General features: G+C 43.7%; 1 protein-coding gene across 5 annotated transcripts in view; it reads right to left on the reverse strand.

Moving 5' to 3' along the window:
• Nucleotides 1–17,000, reverse strand: part of LOC107217056 (leucine-rich repeat-containing protein 24-like) — a 173,439-nt gene that overhangs the window by 105,890 nt on the left and 50,549 nt on the right. For 4 of the 5 annotated variants that reach the window (XM_046744021.1, XM_046744022.1, XM_046744020.1 and 1 more), the window contains one exon: nucleotides 4,906–5,034. The exons of the other annotated variant lie outside the window; for it this stretch is intronic. The gene's annotated coding sequence lies outside the window, so the exon portion shown is untranslated. The remainder of the gene's footprint in view (nucleotides 1–4,905; nucleotides 5,035–17,000) is intronic. 5 annotated transcript variants of the gene reach the window in all.

Below are 17,000 nucleotides of genomic sequence, written 5' to 3' on the forward strand. Positions count from 1 at the left end.
TGAATTCGCGACGCCTGATTACACGATGCTGTGATCGCTTAAAGCTCGGCCGCTGTGCTTGGATTCAATTATACGTTGAAAGGACGCTAAGAGAGAAGAAAAAAATTGAAAGAAAAAGGAAAAAAGGAACAAGTTGTACTTGTTTACGGTTCAAACATATAACGGGTACTTTTTAACAGCTCAACATATATCTCGGTTTATACAATACACCGCAGGAAGCGTGCAGTTTCAAACATCCCGTACACAATGGGCTTGCGCTCGTCAAACGTTAGAAAGTTATTACCCGGTGTGTATAACTAGCAGGTATATAACAACCACCTAACGTTAAAGTTGGAATACCCTGCAAACTAACGAAAACGATCGATGGATCGGCACATCGGAGCAGTGGTGTAAAGGGTTTGGTCGCCGCTACCGATCGCCAGACTTCCCGACTAACATTAGGTACAAGTTACACATGACCGAGGAACAAACCATGACTTGTTCAGTAATGCGTAATTCATAGCTCGTCCGGGTGAATCCCCCCCCCATGGCCCCACAGCAGTTATAAGTCTAGTTAATCCGGGAGGAATCTGCAGAGTACTTGGTGTTTGACAACTGCGAATTTCCGACACTATATGAAACGACTACTGTCTACATAATTCCATGTAGGTACGACGATTTGCACACACATACGCTTCCATTATAATCATCGCTAGTCAACTTAGCTCTCAGGACGAGGTATCATCCTCGGGACTAAGCTTGACGTCGCTTCACATTGAAATTAAGCGAGAGAGAGAGAGAGAGAGAGAGCGAAAGAGAGCAACCCAGAGTAAGGAAGCACCCACGGGACTTTCCTCGACGAGGTGGTAGAACGAGCTATTTTTTCCACATTTTTTCGCTGCCTTCGTTAGCTTTTTTTTCGCTGCTCCAATTTCACCGATCGTTCAGCTTTTCGTTTCCTATTTCTACTACTTTGTCTCGTTTTGATATTTGTGTTGGGATATTTTTGAATAAGTATTTATAACGCTTTCTTTACTTTTATTATTCTCTCCGTTTAAGATACGGGTACGTTGGTATTTTCTTACAGCTTACTCGGATGCTGTGAAACTAAACACTTGGATCGTCGAAGCGAAAAACACCGTATACGTGCTGATTGAATAATCAACCAACTTTTTTCCCCGGTCATCTACGTATACGCGTATCAAATACAACTTCGGGTTATATTCGAACATAGAGGCCAAAAAATCAAATTTCAGGTACATATCTCAGATATATATATACGATCCTTAGACACGCGTATACCGATCAAGGGATGGCAGATAAAAGGGAAAGTATTTTTTCCAAATTGTCCAATTTGCGCAATTTTCACACGGATGATTTTGTCAGCGAATTTGCATAACTTTTAACAATTTTCCCTTTGTTCTAGATTTTTCTTCAACCTCCGAGAATTTTTATTAACCCCCCAACCATCGCAATCAACGATCTTAAATTCAACAGAATCAAATTTCAATTTGCAATCCTCACTCCAGTAGTGAGCAACAAATATCTTCAACAATTCGTCGCGACGAGTCCTTTTTGCAGCATCCGTTATACATGCGAAAGTACGCACATATAAGCCCGATCATCCCGCACTACAGGCGATATCAAGGAAAGTTTAGCGGTGTAGAAAGTCAAGAAAGAAGAGGTGAAAACGGGCGGATCGCCGCAAAGGGCAAAAGCGGTTGGAAGGCGTGGACGCGCGACCCTTTCGGGTAGCGATTATATGAAAGAGACTCTCCTGAAGAAATCCGGAGACCAACCAAACAAGCCGAGGACAGGGAAATTGACCTATTCCAATTCTGGCCACGAATTTCGTCGCCTCCCCTTTTCCCCCTGACTCCAATTTTCCACTCGCGAATGCCGCGAATATATAAAGCGTCAAATTACACGAGGATAATAAAAGATACTAAACGCTTGCTTTCGGATTATAGAATTGATAGTCGACCAGGGTGAAAATGCGCAGATTGCTTCAAACACAAAATAGTACACGCCAAATGACGAACAGAGGATAGCAACGAGGAACAGGAAACTAACCCTTATGTTCCACGGTGTTTGTTTGATGTCGGAACAGAACCGCATTGCAGAGGCAAGCGAGAATTTCGCACTTGAATTAGCTGCGGTTTGCCCGGGCATTAGTAAAGACGACACCCCGGAGCGTCTTTGGGATCTCTGAGCTAAGGTGGCGTCATGATCAGACTTGATCAAAGAGTTGGAACGCGCTGTGATGGAGGTGGTTGATATTAATGAACATTGCGGGAAATCAGTCACGACGCTTCGGATCGGAGACGTAAAAATCCGCCCACCCTGACGAGCTTCGTATATCCTTAGATATACGTACGTATATATAGTTTAGTGACGTGTACAGGCAAGAATTTCTCAAATTCTGATTACCGCAGAAGTGATATCATTTTCGCGATACTGAACTGCTGAAAACAGGGTTGTACGGATGGCGGATGCAAATTACGAGACGGACGGACGGACACGAGGAAAACAGCAGCGGAACATATAAACGCTGATTGCTGCTAGTTACGGATTCAACGAGAAGAATGAAACCAACGTTTTGTTTTTACGAATGGTTTCTGCGGGATAATCGATTCGTCCGTCCGGCCGCCGCGCATCGAAGCGATCTAAAAACTTCGATCCAGTCAGCATATCACGCTGCTGACGCCTGAGCGCGGACCAGTAGGGCAAGTCAATCATTGCGGAAACAAATAATATACAGAGTTTGAGAAAAATTTGACTTCCTGATCGTTGAGGCCTCGTTTTTTTTTTTGTTTTTACAATTTTTCTTTCTTACTTTTATGCCAGCTGAATTGAAAACGTGTACCTACCTACACTGATATCCCAGGAAGAGAAAAGAAGAAGAGCAAAAAATGCGATCCAACGATATTTTAGTCCGCGTCTCGTTTCGTCGTAGGGAAAAAAGTAAAATGAAAAAATTAAAAAAGCAATGGCGTCAGGCTCTAGTTTCCTTCTCCATTATGACGTAGCGGGTTCGTTATATCAACATGGGTTATTCAGCATTAGCCCGAGGTCGTCGTTTCTTCGGAAGTTAATAAACGCGCGTAAAGAGAGGGGTATAAAAAAATAAAAAAATATTACTGAACCGCGGCACAGCGACGGCGGGACGTCTGTTATTATTCAATAATGTAATTATAATTCAATCAAGGGCGGACCGGGACGAGAGTTGAAACGGTGGTAATGTTCTGTTTCTTCAACACGTTTTCCAACCCTCCCCATCCCCCCCTCCCAAACCATAAAACGCGCACGCGCGCGCGTTCATGATGGAAATGTAATTTTACTCGGTGCCAGGCGTCGCGACGCCCTCCGAATTATACCGCTTTGCTGCCTAACCGGCCAACCTCTTTCCCTCGATAGTGATAAACCGATATTTATACGTCAAAAACAAAGTCAATAATAGAAGCGCACCCGCACCGATTGTTGGGATACATTGAATAAAATAAATCCTGAATCGCGAGCGTATAAATTGATCTGTTTGAAAATTATTTTCAATTAATATCCTGACGGGTCATCGTTGTACAGTTATAATAACGAATAATAATTAAAAAAAAAAGAATGTTTAAAAACCATTAGATATGTTAAATTCAATGGATGAACATGATATCCCTGGTTTTGCACTGCTGTTTGATTTCACTTGATTTGAAATTGACCAAAACGAACGAGAGATACCAGCCGATAACCGCGTCACGTTGTCGATTACTAATCGCGTTATTAACATGGACAGGCACAGAGCGTACAGCAGTGAAGTAGGTAGGTATGCCAATGCGATAATTGAATTGAAAATGTCCGATGACGAAGGGGCAACGTCGACGATAATGCGTCTACGTTGTATACCTGTACAATGCGTAAGCGGGACAGAAGCAAAAACGGTCGAGTACGCGTATAATCGTAAAACGGGATGCACGATGGTGGAGATTTCTCATCGTTGCTACGTACCGGTATGTTGCGATAATAATGATTTCCATAAAATTTGAATGCATTTATATGCGTTGTCGATACGCGTTACGTTGGTAGATAGGTGCTATGATGCATTACGCTCCGATACGTATTATAATATCGTATAGAATGAGAAAACAACCCCCGGAGACCGAGGATCATAGTTCAGGAATAAATAAACAAGCTCGGTAAACAAAATAATGTTATGCGTATCATATCATTAGCATCCGATTAAATTCTAAAACTCTTCAAACTCTGTGTATAAAACTTTAACACAAAATCAGATGTAATGTAATCAGGGGGAGATGATATTTTGCATTATATAGATACGGAAAACAAGTCCTGATTATATTACGGAGTATCAAAGAAGTATATGTATATATGTACGTGTACAAGTTGGTCGTACACACCTATGTATGTATACTGTACACACAATACGCCGAAATCGTGCTGTCAGACATATATACGTATGTATGCGTATATAAACTGCGTTCCTGAATTAATTAAAGAATAAAAACGAGCAGAAACAAAAAACAAGTATACTTTTCGTCGTATGATATGATATGATATAAAGCTTCCAATCCTCGTGTGTTTGTTACCCTCGCATCGTTGTACACATAATTTCCGAAATGGTTGAAATTATCTCTCAAAATGCATGACTCGTGCATAATTTTTATACCACGAGAAGCGTTGCGTGCAGGGAACGCGAAAAAAAGGAGAATAATAATAACAACAACAATGGTAACAACAGTAAAAATAATAATCATAACAGCGATAAAGAAAGCAGTACATTAAGCAGAAAGTACATTTGGTCGAACAGTCACTAGGTACGATGCGTGAAATTTACAAGATGCGAATGATACGAAGCGAAAGATCATAATGCCCGTAGTAAATGAAAGATATTAATATTAATATTAATATTAAACGAACCTTCCCTTCTCCTCTCTGCGATGCTGGGTGGTAAGCCGCGTACGTGTTACTGTACTGCCAGAATTCTCTTTGATCACCCAACTCGCGTTTTATTTCCGTATCATTACCCAGCGGCGTTGTGGCTCGTACCTGTAAACATATAAAAGCAAAAGTTGCGGATGTAGAACTGTGTTTGTATATATATGTATATATATATATATATCAGGGAATAAAAAATTAAGATAAAATGGAGAAGATCGTGAAATAGCGCGGTGAAGGGGATGAGAAATGAAAGTCGGAGTTCGTGCGTTAATCCCTTTTTATTTCACTCTTTCGCCGGTTCGTTACTCGCTTCAGAAATTTTGCCGCAAAGGTGACGGGAAGAATTTAAAAAAAAAAAAAAAATTGAAATAAAAGCTCTTGGGATTGATTGGGAAGTACAAGTGGGAAAGGCGGACCTGCAAAATACACACGCGCGGAAACAAAAGAGTAAAATAAAATAAAATCGGTCAGGATTGAATGGATTAACTTCCGCACTCCGTTGGCTACAGGGATGATAATTCCGCCATTGCAACAAACTGCAGACCGATCAACGTGCGTGTATCGACGAATCGAACAATTTGCCAATACTGCAACCGACGACCTTCGTAGCGCTGCTGACTGCAGGCAAACATACTTATTGTTAGGTGTATGCAGCGTGTATGTAACACAGGTCAACTCTGAAAATCGAAACAATAGTAAAATCGCCGATCGTTCAGGTAAAACAGAAACGAACACCGCATCGCCATGAAGCCTTAAATTTCCTACCTCTGGTAATCGGTGCCTTGTGCTTCAGAATTTTATAAAATCGCATATGCGCGTATAATAAGTAAAATTGTGCAGCCGTTTCGCGCGACGTGATGAAATAGACGACGATTAAGCGAAAAACGTTGCCGATTTTCAATACGTGTAGCCACGAGTATTTAATAAAAAATTTTTAAATCTTTTTTTGACCATTCGCCTGACGGTGCACGCGTGTTTCGGAAATATAACCATGAGAACGAAGATAGAATCTTCGCAGCATGAGCGACTTGATGTGTTCCGATGCAGAAAAAAAAAAAAAAAAAAAAAATTGGGGGGGAGGAGGTGAAAACTGGCCGGCATTCGGGGTTCCAAGACCACCGAAGGAATACCGAGGGTTGGATTTCTCTCGTACAACGTTTAGCCGTTGAATCCCCTCATGAAACACCCATACAATCCCATTCCGTTACCTCTCCACCCCTGGATAACCGCGGGGTGCCGGGATGGCGGAATACGCGGTCGGGATATCGAGTAAGAACAGGGTATAATTTGATGTTGCAAGATGAATGGGTAGAACCGAGTGACGGTAGGTACTATACAACCTACTCGGTCTGATAAAAGCATTACGTTTAATTCGTTAATTGAGAATCACGTCTGGTTTTAGTATGCGATTCGCGAATTCGTTTCGGGGGGGGGGGCGAAATTTAAGGGGGTCCGTAAGACATTGGATAACGATTTTGCAACATAGCCGTATCGCCCTCGCATTCAAACTGCCACGCGGGTCAGAGTCGGTTGAATAATTAGCAACCAACTTCGAGGCCGCACACGCGTACATGTATCGAAGTGTTCAAGTATCGTCCGTACCGTCCTCCGTCCAACCAGCAGCAGCTCCTGCTACAAACCGTCACTCGAAGTTACTGCTAATTATAACAACCGGGATATGTCAATTAACGATAACTATCCACAGAACTGTTCCGCGGATCGGGCCACGGCCAAATACCCGATAATCAACGGTCTGTCACTGCTCTTATTCCCTAATCGAATCTGACCGCGCCTGTAATCATCAACGATGTCAAAACGAATTGTTACTTTTCTTTTTTGTGCCAATTCCCACTGGCTGGATAAATTGTTATTATTATCATTACTATTGTTATTATTATTACTATCATTATCATCGTGATCATCCCGTTCTGGAGTCAATTAATTATTCATAAAATGAAGAATTTGCATCGCGACATTTGACTGCATTCAGGACGTGCATGAATAAATAGTCCGATGGAGCGGACGAACGAGAGACTCGAGCGACCGTTCTTCCGTGCAAAAATTCAATTTATATTTATTCAGTGTAAACCTATACATACATATATGTATAGGTATATACCTATATGTATGCACAGGACGACTTGTAGGTACATAGGTCAAAACGATATTTCGTTTTCGACAAACATGAAAACGTCGAGTATCGTGTACGCATGTGTCAGAGGTTTGTGTAGAATGGAGGAATTTTTGACACGCGAGTCTGCATGAATATTATGAGCGGTGCAATAAACGGCTGAGTCGATATTTGATCTGTAGTTGCCTTCGTCGTGTAGAAAAATTTTCGATTCAAAACCCGTTCGCGTATCGTCAAAGAACCTCGGGATGCGGGTATAATAATTTGTGAATATTCTCGCGAGGCAATTGTGACGCGTGTCGAGAACGATGAGGTTAATAAACGAATGAAACAATATTATAACCAAAGCCAGCGATGTTTTGATAGAGGGAATATTATATCCCCACTACCAGGGAAACTATTATAACTGGTTGTCTACTCCAACTGCGGATGAATACGAACCTGCAGGCGTCAGATAGTTGGTAATACAGATCCCGAAGCGAATGGGGCTCGGGTGCAGGGAAATTTTCGCCTTGGAAAGGTATTAATGCGAAGGTGAAGTTTAGAGATGCCGAAGGCGAATGGCATCGTTTCGCAGAATGCGAGGAAAGGAAAGGAAGAAAAGAGACGCGACGCGTGGCGAAGCGAAGGAAAGCGAGATGGTGGAAGTCCGATGAAACTTTGTTAAAACCCCCGTCCGCATTGTAACATCATCTCATTTAGGGATGCAAATGGGTAAATGCAGGCGAACGGCGAATGTCATTATTGGAACGGCGAATGGAACAACCCTCTGCGTACGTAGGTAATCCACACCTAGGTGCCGGAGAAACTTGGTTGCGCCTCGACGGTGAGCTTCGAATAAGAACCCAACCCCGTTCCGCTGATGGGTACCTAGGTACATTATATACCTAGCAGATAATACCATCCCGACATTCCAGTCTGCGTCCTTCGACGTCTGATTCTCGATCTTGACGAGCTACCAATTGCTAATTACAGCCACCCGCGATTGTTCGTCTAGAGCAAAAACGGTCCCAAAAGCAGACTCCTGATTGTTCCTGCAGACTTTCGACTCTTGTCACTCGCTTTCGGATAGACACGTCGAGTCACGCGACTGCTTGAATTCTGGTAAAAAGTAGACGGGAGGAGGGAATATGTGTGACGCCACGTGTCCGGTGTGCACACGGGACAATCGATGCAGGTCGAATCCTTTTTCCCTTGTTCTTTTTAGCTCTTTTCCTCTCGCTCTCATCCCTTTTTTCTTTTTTCTTTTTTTTCTTTCTTTTTTCCAGTGAGAGGGATGAGGACACGTACGTTTTACGAACAAAACATACGACTGCACGTACTCGTTTATCGTAGCTAAAACCAATTCGCGTGAACGTGACAATTTTTTTAAACGCATAAACCACGCTGCTTCGTCCTCGTCCTCGTCTTCGTCCGGCATCTGGCCCCCCGTACGCGTTTTTTTTTTTTTTTTTTTATCCAATTTTTCAATCCACTTATTTTCCCGTTTGCCACCCGGGAAATCTCTCCTCTCTACCTAATGCCATATAAACCTTACATGAACTTCCGTGTCGTCTATACTTTTCGACTTTGTTGTTACGTGTCGGTTTTCTCTGATACGCTGCACGTCCGCGGTTTGTTACACATCAATTTACATCCGCTACGGTAATAACAAGATGTGATTAGCTAAAAACTCTGTGAATCGTTTGGCGAATGTTGGAGAAATCGAGAAAAAAAAAAAAAAAACCAAAAAACTGCGCGATATCCAGCCCAACGAATGGTTGAGGAGTTGCATCGGATACCGTAGCTAAGTAAGGTGAAAAATATAGCGGTTTGCATTACTTAAATGTTATACAACCCACGCGCGCGGAACTGTCTAATTAATTATATACCCACCTACAGCGCGCATTCATAATAAGTACATGGTTTACATTATATTAGTAAACGTGTATATATATATATAAATATAGAATCAGCGTTCATTGTTTGCGCGTAAACACGTGACACACTTCCCAGGGTTCGCGTTTGCCAACCGAGCGAATAACACCACCCGCACCACCGAGTGCACGGTGCATCTGCTGCATAACCGCATGTTAAATACTTTCCTTCGGGGCATTCCGCTGCATATTATACGCGGGTAGAAATACAGCGAGGAATATTAATTCGGTTATCGGGAGTTAATCATTAATTCAAAAATCGTACGATTATTTTTTTTTTTTCAATTTCTTCTTTTTTTTCCAGAGAAGATAAAACTACATTCAGTGCAGACCTTTCGCGAATTTCGAAAATTAACAATGTTAAAATCACCCGCAACGTATGTACGGCTAGTTTGATTTTTTTTTTTTTTTTTTCATGCACATAGAAATAGGGATCTGCGCCTGTATAATTTTTCATACTCGCCAAAAGGTAAGAAACAAACGATCGAAGAAAATCGAACCTGTAAAAATTCATTCCCATAATATATCTATGATGCGAAATTCCGTACAATTGTTGTAAAAATTCAAATCAATTCGTTGTAGCCGAGCAAATAACAAGGGTATCTCGACGACAGGCAGAGGAGAGAAGGAAAAACTGTAAAGTATGAAGAAAGAGAAATCGTTATAAATACATATTACCAACTTATTTTCCTCCTTCGTCCGAAGGGTCTCTTCGTCCGCCGGTGCGTGCAACTTTAGCGACACGTGAGCGAGGAAAGAAGGAACAGAAAGGAATAAGGGATCCGCGTGTACCGCGAGACCGAACTTCCACCGTTTGTCTTCCGTGTATTTTTCCTCCGATATTTCTCCTATAATACGTAGGTTAGGGTGTATCTCGATCGCGATGAAGGGGGGATCGAAAGTTGGAGAGACTTTCCACGCGTCCACGTCCGTGACTTGTGTGTTTACACCCGTCGCGGTTGTCGTAGGTAACCCCGAATATGTAACGAGGACACGCGTGGCTCAGGTAGGTAGGTAGGTACGTACCTAAAGTTTCGAAGAACGAGGGTTACAAGTTACACGACAAAGTGATTAACAATAAATGTATCGCGAACGCACGGCATGAAATCGATTACATCCGTCCAGTGGTTAGATTCGTCGTGTCGCCGGGGAATGGACTAAAGCTGAAATCGTTACAGTCGTTGGGGTATAAAATTTTGAAAAAGGCTCGAGTATTTGACCGGGCAATAATCTATGAGAATTCGTTAAATGAGTTGGGTGAAAAAATGAGGAAAAATGGAGTGAAAGAATTGTTTGTTTCAGCCAATCGAAACGTTTAACGGAACGAATATGTCTCTGGTAATAACTGGTCGATATTTGAAAAACCGAGATGAAACAAGGCCGTCGGGGTTCGCGATTAAGTAGATTATACAAGTAAAATTTCCCACTTGGATGCAAGTGGTTTAGGTATGAAAAAAAAAAAAAAAAAAAAAGGAGAAAAGAGTTAAAGGCTCGAGTTAACGTTTGGCAAAAACAAACTTGATCCGAGCGAAGGCAGCCGCCCTCGGCACAACATCCCGCCGCCGCATACGTAAAGACTTCCGCTTCACCTGACCGCGGAATGAAAGCTTTTCATAATTCATAGTTGGCAGACTGGCGGGCAGGCATGCCTGCATGCAGAGGAGTATATCGACGAGTTACTCGTGCAGGGTGAGCCTTCTTCCACCATCCACCCTCGGTCGGTTGGTATATCGCAGCGAGACCCTTTACGTCCCCCTTTAATTTAGCCTCCTTGAGCCTTGCAGGACCGTCTTTGTTTCATCTTTCGCCCCGGCGCGTACGTCGGTATGATTGTGCTCTGCGTTAAGGTAGGTATATGATAACATACGTTGTACAACTGGGCAGGAGAGGTATGTACACAACTTGCGAGTTGCAAGGCTGCGTTGCTGAAAAGCCTCTCGGTGCTACCGCTGCGGAGTGTAATTCGCAGAGAGGAGGAAGCAAAAGCTTGCATATTACATACACCTGTATCCTGCGATAGAGCGAAGCGGAGGAATGCAAAGCAATCCCCGTCTAAGGCCGGCGTTTCGTTGTAACGAGTGGTTCACCACCAGGGTTGCGTGGCCGGACGAAAAGGCGCGACGTACCGACGTAAAATAATTCCTTCCAACAACAATTTCGCCTATATAGAATACCTGCTCTCGTTCGTTCTCAAAAATAATAAGAATAAAGTTACAATCTACCTTTTTATTTTTCATTTTCCGCCGACCGGGCACCGGCGCATGAATCAAGTTAATTTTCAAAGGCGAGGATATGTTGCCGCTGTTCTCTCTCTCTCTCTCTCTCTCTTTCTCTCTTTTCGCCTTTCGGTCCTGAGGAGAAAACCATTTTTCAACCCCAACCTGCAGCTCGCCCAACGGAGAAACATCGAGTAGTAGGTACCTAATTGAACGAAGAGTGATGAGATGAAATTTTAAATAAATTTCACCTCGCCCTTTTTCCCCTCTCCGCCTCCGCCGTTTTTTCATACACCGCTGCAGGTATAAACGTTCTCTCTACATACCCTTATACTGCTACTGCCTACAGAGCTGTCTCATTTCCGAAATTCACATCCGTTTACTTTGTTTACTTCCGTAAAATGAATCTCGCAAATTGAAAAAATTGGAATATACCGGTGAAACATTAGCCATTCTTTTTTCACTTATAATAACAATTTGAAATGGCGAAAAAGTAAACTTACGATGGATCTTTTTACCTCATCAACGAGACAAGCATCGACGTATTCCACCGGTGTGTAACCTATGTAACGTAAAATCGAAACTAGAAAACCCGTCCGGCGGCACGCGGGAGGTTAAATTTTTGTAACCCAGTAACGAAAGAGGCTTCTCTTCCCAACGAAGCCGATACAGTCGGTATTGTTTACCAAACCCTAACGAACCGCGGTACGAAAAGAGCGATAAGATATCGATATTCCCTTCTACTCGTTACGTCTGGAGTTGAGTTCGCGTATGAGAAACTAGTCGACGTCGTCGTAACGTCAACGAAGCTCGAGGATGAGTCGAGGAAATTGTATACCGTATACACGGTGTAAATAATACCCTGCACCTTGGCAGCGATCGTTCGATATGCATGCAGGTACGATTACGCCGTTGCAGGCAGACCACCATCCACTACACCTCGTCTCATCTCTTCTCTTCTCTTCTCTTCTTTTGTCGTCTCTTCTCCTCTCCTCTCTTCTCCTCTCCTCTCCTCTCCTCTCCTCTCCTCTCCTCTCCTCTCCTCTCCTCTCTTCTCCTCTCTCACGCGATGTATAAGGTCACCGCCGATGCGGTGTAGCGTGACACGGCGCGACGTATAAATATCGTCAATAATAAATATAGAAACTATGAACGAATTCGCCCACATGCGTGTTAAAGGCACGCTGAGCACTAAAACCACCGACTCGTCGGTACAACCGGGTGAAGGAAGTTCGCTCCCTCCCTTGGGTTGGATATTAAATAATTCAAAGAGCAAACAGCACTCCGCTCGGATTGTTTCCCCGGTTTCATGAAGGACGACGACGACGAGACGAAGACGAGCGGAGTGAAAAATAGAGAGAGAGAGAGAGAGAGAGGGCGAAAAGGGAGCGAAGGTTAAAGGGAGCGAAGGTTAAAGAGTGCTTGATTAAACCATCGTGCGTATACCTTAACCTAAGATTTATTTAACCTCGGCCATCCGATTCATGTCGGCGGGTTTTTCCTCACAAAGCCCGAAAGAATTGGACTGAAGTGTCGAGTTGACGAGCGATTCACCTTTCCAGATTACATATCCTGCCAGCTTTTGATACTTGGGTAGAAAAGCCCATTTTTCGTATATCAAGGTGGCGGTGGCAGCCGCAGCATCAGCAAGAACGGGAACGACGAGAAAGACTCGTGAAAAGAACAATATAAGGGGTTTTTTTTTTAAACGTGAAGCCTTTGCAGCGTTGCCGGGAACTTCGGGGTTATATGGACATGTATAAATTTGAGCAAGAACTCGAGAGCTGTGTGGGGAGCTTTTCGGAGTGTGAATAATAAAATTTAAAGATAATCTCGAAGCTTGGCGCAAGTTGTACGTGCCAGCGGTTACACGCAGCGTTACTGTTTCTAGTTTTCTTATTCACCTCATACGTCTTCGAGTTCTTCATCCTCTCCGTCTCTCTCTCTCTCTCTCTTCCTTTCTCTTTTTACCTAGCATGACGCATAATTTTCCTCTCCCCGTGTCTTTCTGGGGACAGAAAAACGCATTCAAGATTTACGATTAGCACCGGTGCATTATAAAAAGTAAGAGAGAGATACGTACATGGGTTGTATATACTAGGTATGATGTAAAAAGGAATGCGAGGTACCATAAAGCTATACTATAAAGGGCGGCGTGTGTATACCAGCCTGCAATGAAAGTAGATGCCGATACAAGGGACATATCGAGATACGAAGAACTTGTGACGAGATTCCAATAATCTAAAGTTTGAGCAACGCAATAAATCATTCCTGTACATAGTTACGTCGGTATATAACCCATATATATTATCTATATACATATACCATCGGTACGGAAAGCGTTCGGAGGTTTTATGCCTTTCTTCGATTCACCTCTATATACCACCATTAATACAAAACGAAGAGAAGAGGATGAAACAGAAAAAGTTTCGCGACGCCCGAAACAAAAGTAAATATATATATATAAATATATATATATATATATCAGGAAAGAGAGGTTTTTATTTAATTCGAGTAAATGACAAAATATACCCACTCACGCTAGACTGAGGATAAGAATTGGAAAATTTTGAACCTAAAGATCCCACATAGCCTATAAATCGCGTCTAAAACAGGATTAAGAATCAGTAATGATTTAGGATAAAGCCATTGCTCGTCGAATCACGTATGTGTAAATTCAACAATTCCAAATGTTGCTGGAGGAGAGAATGGGTGTTTTACGCTCGCTATTATACACGCGTAGCATACGGCGGGACAAGAAGTCTGGAAGAGGAGTAAGAGGGAGGGGTAAGTAGGCTTGTCCCAACCTGCAGTGAAAATCCTGAAGAAGGAACAGGGTGGGTGTAACACGGCGGGTAGAAGGGTACACGAAAATCCCATAGAGTTATATTAATACGGCTAGCCAACCCGGCCGAGCATGAGGAAAGTTCTGAAGGGCTGACTGGCTGGCGATGGGCGATGCGGGAGACGAGGGAACGAGGGTAGGAGGGTAGTGCTAGTTCTGCAATTTGCACTCGACAGTGTCAACGCGGAGTCTACATTAAGCTTTATTAAACTCGTATAAACTGTTTAATTTAGAGTAACACGCCGCCGGCGGAGTGGAGGTGGAGGAGACGAAGAAGAAGAAGAAGAAGAAGAAGAAGGATTACCTGCGTTTCCACTCACCGCCATCCAGCCGTCCGCGCCGTCGACCTTCGAAGAAGGTAAAGGTAGCGGACGACCCCCGCTGGTGGAAGAAAGGAGGGGGGAAAAAAACCATTGCCGATATTGCTCAGCCTCGGAATAGACTATACACCATACATCTTTTTACCGATACGAAGTCGGTGATGCCGGAGAAAGATATGGGAAAGAAAGTGGATAGGCGAGAGATTTGAGATACATGCCTTACAGTTTTCTACCAGACCAACGCGTGACAAACGTTTCGTTTTGCTGAGACGACGTAATTCGTCGTTACTGATGTAACCGGATAACGCCGGTCGCTAATGAGAAAAAAATAATACGATTATTTTCATAAAATACTCAACCCTAAACCCCCCCCCCCCTCCTGTCCGTCATACCGTAGTTTGTTTATTTCTGCTTCGGTCCGAGGAACGAAGAGTATTTCCAGAAAATAATAACCGTGTTTCTATCCCATGGATCAAAGTAATTGTACCCCATTCCGCGGCGCTCTTTATCATTTTCAAGCTACAAGGTATACGTATACATGTACGTACGCATTATACATTTGTACATATACGTATAAAAGTCGAGAATACAACTGGATGAGAAGCGAGGAATGGAAGAAGGCCAGAGTGTATTTTATTCCCCGTCCCGGGTCTCGCGCTACTTCAACTCCATTCGTCTATTCTTCTATATCCTTATTCCGCACCGAACCGTGCCAACTTTTCCGGACCGTTTTACCAGACGACTAAGCGTCGCGGATTCAAGGGGGTGGCCATGTTGGTGTCCCGCAGGCGCGAGTCCTCTGCCGGTGCAGGGTTGAAAAGAGGCGTCCCAGAGGATGAGGAGAAGGAGCGTTCTCGCTTAGCCAAGAGCAGGAGGAGGAGGAGGAGGAGGGAGTCCGCGATACAAAGGCATTTAACCAACAATGGAGCTTGTTCTGGGATATAAATTAAGTCAAGTTTCGCACACTGCAGCCGCCACCAAATGGAGCGGTCGCCCGGTAGATAGACGGGGGAAGGATGGAAGTAAGGAAGGCTGTGCACGGCCCAGCGAAATGCAACAGGACTCTCTGCTCGGCGGGCCGACATCTGCATTTAACCTCAAACCTTTCCTCTACTCGTGTTCTACTACACGCCCCCTTTACGGGATGATAGGCGGCGGCATTATGCCATGCATGCGCTGCACCAAGTCCACGGAAAACTATTATCCTCCGTTCCAAAGCGAGCAATCCGGTAATATCCGCACAGACGGTGCAACGGTGGTGGTGGTGGTACTGCTGCTGCACCGGAGGAACAATTTGAACCCATGCCCTACGACTGTAACCCGTGCATCGAGGATGATTGCCGTTCGGGATTTACATTGTTCCACGGATAAACGGGATAAGCGGAAGATTCGCGTGACGTCTCGTGGAACGTACGAGTTGAGAGTGCCGGCAATCAGTCGTCTAAAAATACGAGGCCGCTTCCCTCCCACATCAAGGGAGGAAACTAACCGAAAGGCCGATTCGACCCGCCTCGACATCTCAATCAATGACTATACGCGTGGCAATATTGGCATCGGAATCCGATTACCATCTTATCTCATGAGACTGTAAATCGAGTCTTGCGAGACAGTACGAAAGTCATTGTTATACGACGGTTGAGAAGGGAAGGAGAGATTATGCGTGTCCTCTCGTATAACGTAAGTTACTCGTATCAAGGAGGGCAAGTTGAGTAAATATGATGATCGGAGGAGGTGGAGGAGGAGGAGGAGGAGCTCGCGGAAAGTCATGTAGGCGGTTTCTTTTCGAACGAATTCACGTTCCAGGCTTCGGTAAAAGACTTTGCGTTTATTTTATCGACCTATAACCTCCGTACCTTATGTACCCCTATATGTGTGCCGCACTATAGCCAGGCCAGCGGCGAAATTACTTTGCATAAATTCAACCCCTTTAGAGGTAGGTAAGGAAAGTTGGCAAATTGAAATCGATTGTTGTGCTCCTCCAGCAGCAGCAGCAGCAGCCAGGGAGAATTTCGGACTGGTGTAGTATTAGCAAACAGCCAGAAGACGGCTTAACGAGAATATTTTCATTCAAATTTCAAACTCCGTGGTCGACCGAGTTTCTTCCATTATTATCAGTCCGATTGCTTTTCATCTCGTTATTCTGGATTTATACACTTGTGCCCTAAATCATCATCATCCCAATCTGTCTTGGAATTTGCGAGTCAAGTTCGGCAAGGCCGGTATGAAATAAGAAGAAGGGAGGCGAGGGATTAGTAGAAGAAAAGTTGCCATTTTTCTCTCTCGGGATAAACCCGGTGGATTTCCTCTTCCCCTCCCCCGAGTTCAAATTTCGTAGCTTTCTTTTCCTCCCTTTCCATTCTTCCAGTATATTTTCGCCTCTGCGCTTCAACATTTCGTTTTATTCCGCTCATTCCGTACACTTTACACCCTCGCACCTACACAAATACATCGTACCTACCCTAGCCAGTAGTACACTTTAACACCGTAAACTAAATTGTACGAGGTTGGGTATGCACGCGAAATTGTAACCGCACATCCGACGTACATGCGGGGAAAAAAAAAAGAAGAAAAAAATTGCAGAGAGGGGAACCGGAGCTGTATAAATAAGCTGCGTGCAAAATCTCAGGGAGTATCCTGTGAACTTGT

The sequence above is a fragment of the Neodiprion lecontei genome, chromosome 6 (assembly GCF_021901455.1).
Source record: "Neodiprion lecontei isolate iyNeoLeco1 chromosome 6, iyNeoLeco1.1, whole genome shotgun sequence".
Taxonomy (NCBI): domain Eukaryota; kingdom Metazoa; phylum Arthropoda; class Insecta; order Hymenoptera; family Diprionidae; genus Neodiprion; species Neodiprion lecontei.